The sequence below is a fragment of the Propithecus coquereli genome, unplaced genomic scaffold (genome assembly GCF_000956105.1).
Source record: "Propithecus coquereli isolate 6110/MARCELLA unplaced genomic scaffold, Pcoq_1.0 Scaffold137, whole genome shotgun sequence".
NCBI classification, from domain to species: Eukaryota; Metazoa; Chordata; class Mammalia; order Primates; family Indriidae; genus Propithecus; species Propithecus coquereli.
The window spans coordinates 2,733,629-2,736,936 of record NW_012137969.1 but is presented as its reverse complement, the minus strand read 5'-3'; the positions used below and the strand labels follow the sequence as shown (position 1 = coordinate 2,736,936).

Sequence of the window (3,308 nt, the reverse complement as noted above, 5' to 3'; positions counted from 1 at the left end):
CTCAGGCTGGTCTTGAACTCCTGAGCTCAAACAATCCGCCCGCCTCGGCCTCCCAGAGAGCTAGGATTACAGGCGTGAGCCACCATGCCCGGCCGTTATTCTTTTTAATGTACCAAAGAGCATTTCATTATTTCTATTAATAACAGATACCCTAAAAGATAGTGCTGTAAGATATTCTACTGGCTGTTTAATACCTGAAACTTTTTTTTTTTAAATGAAAAAGTCAAATCCTTAGAATATAAAATGAATAGTGATTGAAATACTGGTAAAGTAAATGGTCAGTACTTCGTTTAACTCCTTCAGACCTTAAATGGGTAGGAAAAGATAGGCATTACTGAAGGAGAAAAATCAAGGAAATCTGTTAAAGATTCTGATTAGGAAGAGCTTTAAGGCTGGGTGTGGTGGCTCACACCTGTAATCCTATGGGAGCCTGAGGCAGGAGGATGACTTGAGCTCAGGAGTTTGAGACCAGCGTGAGCAAGAGTGAGACTCTGTCTTTACTAAAAATAGGAGAAATTAGCCAGGCGTGGTGGTGTGTGCCTATGGTCCCAGCTACTTGGGAGGCTGAGGCAGGAGGACCGCATGAACCCCGGAGTTTGAGGTTACAGTGAGCTATGATGCCACTGCACTCTAGTCAGGGCAACTGAGTAAGACTCTGTGAGTGGCAGGGAGGAAGGAGCTTTAGGATCTTTAGAGTTGAATCATTCTGATGTTTAGATTCACTTTCCATGTCTTCACTCTATAGTATCAGCTGACCCTGCTCATCCTCAGGGTAGGAGGAAACTGTAGGTAGACTTTCTTAAAAGAAACAAAAATATATGCTAATGACTGAATTAAAACTCTACCCTGTCAGACTCTGGTTTTCTTATATCTTCTTTGAAGAACTCAGCAGAAGAATTTTTTTGGGGGGCCTATTTTGGGAGCCCACTCAGTGTTGTTGACAGACTTGATTTGAATCGTCAGGTACATTTACTCTTTCATAAACAGGATAGTGTCAATCAACTGGTTACTTTCAGATACGCTCTTCTATTTATTAGAATTCTCTTTATTAGAATATGATGCTCTCTTGGTGATAATAATAGCTTTGAAAATTCAAGAACTGCACACTTGGAGTATATAAGACATTCGCAGGCGTGGGAGAGCCTCATTTCCTTTGGCGAGCCACCAAAGATCCTGGTATCACCATGGGCCATCACCCTGCCCGGTGTTAACCAGTATTGTAAGAACAAGCCATGCCCAAAGTCTCATTTCTGCCGAGGTATCCCTGATGCCAGGAGTTGCATCTTTGACCTGGGGCGGAAGAAGGCAAAAGTGGATATGTTCCCACTCTGTGGCCACATCATGTCAGATGAATATGAACAGCTCTCCTCTGAAGCCCTGGAGGCTGCCCATATTTGTGCCAAGTACGTGGTAAAAAGTTGCGGAAAAGATGGCTTTCATATCTGAGTGAGGCTTCACCCCCTACATGTTATCTGCATCAACAAAATGTTGTCCTGTGCTGGGCTGGCAGGCTCCAGACAGGTATGCGAAGTGCCTTTGGAAAGCCCCAGGGCACTGTGGCCAGGGTTCACGTTGCCAAGTCATCATGTCCATCTGCACCAAACTACGGAACAAGGAGCATGTGATTGAGGCCCTATGCAGAGCCAAGTTCAAGTTCCCTGGCGGCCAGGCGATCCACATCTCAAAGAAGTGGGGCTTTACCAAGTTTAATGCGGATGAATTTCAAGACATAGTGGCTGAGAAGCAGCTCATCTCAGATGGCTGTGTGGTCAAATACATCCCCAATCGTGGCCCCCTGGACAAGTGGTAGGCCCTGCACTCATCAGGGCTTCCACTGTGCTGTCCCCTCATTTGCGCCCACCAAATAAATCCTACTTCCTGTCCATAAAAAGAGAACTGTACACTTCTTTATTTGATCTTTCTGTGCATTTGATGTTGGTTTTCTCCCTCTTGAAATTCTTCACTATTTTGGAGGCATCATTCTCTCCTAGTTCTCATTATTACCTCTTCATTGGATTTGTGTGTCTTTTCCTTAAATGTTAAGTGTGGTGGACATTCATTTCACCCCGGTGCTTAGTATTAAGCCGATCACAGTAATCTTGGGCCTGAGCCAGGGTCAGGCAGGGAGAATTGAGGATAGACTTTATGGGACCTTCTGGGAAAGAAGGCTTCTCACTCTTGAGAGAGCTGCGGGAATAAGGAAGCATGTAGCCTCAGTTGCTGCTGAAAGCCTCCAGCAGGAAAGAAGTCAGTTTTAGGATGAAGCTGACACTTTGAAAGGCAGAATGAAAAGACTAGGTCCCTGATGACATACATCATTGAGCTACTAGACTCACCCAGTAGCATGTTGCATGACTTTGTGAATCTCAAGTTTATCCTTCTTGAAGTTTGTTGAGCATCTTGGGTGTGTGTATTCGTGTCTTTCATCAAGTTTGGGGGCATTTCAACCATTATTTCTTCAAATATTCTTTCTTGGGAAAATCATTAGGTCTCTCTCCGTTTCCTCAATTATAAAATAGGGATAATAATGGCTTCTCTCTGAGATAAATACTGTACAAGAAAAGAAAAAAAAAAGTCTGCTCTCAAAGTTATTTTGGAGGGTTTAATTGAGATGACCTGTTAAAGTATGTAGCCCAGCACAGTTGTTCAGTAGTTCATACAGTAGTTCATAGTTCCTTCCTCATTGCTTTGGGTAGAGGATTGCTTGAGAAAATTGCTAATGTGTAATTTATTGAAGCTTAGATCTGACATAGGAAGCGGAGAATTAGAAATTTTGTGTTAGTCGTATTATCTGGATCTCTGTAAAGCACATTTTATTTTTTTTGTTTGGGGCAAAAAAGTGTTTATGAAGAATGAACTGAAGAAAATACAGTATTTTGTTTGCAAAATTTCTCTTTTATTTTGCTGTATGTGTTCTTTTATCATGAGCATTGTGTTTTTAATTTATGTCTCAATGAAAAAATCTTAACCTATTTGGGCTCAGACATAGTACATACAGTACCCATGAGAACATTAATAATTTTTTTCTCCTTTTTGTTAGGTATGACCATTGCCATCAAGAAGTTATTTTCTTTGATAAACAAATTTTTGATATCAGATGATCATTGAAAACATGAGATCTCTTTGGCTTATTTAGGGAGGGGATATGACCTACATTTTTCCTCTCTTCGTTTGATGGTTAGTTTTAGTTGCTAAGTTAGCAGTGAATTTTCTGAGCTTTAATACACTAGGTGCCATAATATACGGAAAAAGATCTTTCTCTGCTCTAAATTCTTGGGCTTATAAATTCCCAGAGTTGTCATAAATGA

At 41.4% G+C, this 3,308-nt stretch overlaps 1 pseudogene; it reads left to right on the top strand.

The window, feature by feature from the left end:
* Nucleotides 1-1,184: 1,184 nt before the first annotated feature.
* On the top strand, nucleotides 1,185-1,888 carry LOC105805932 (annotated as a pseudogene).
* Nucleotides 1,889-3,308: the final 1,420 nt, after the last annotated feature.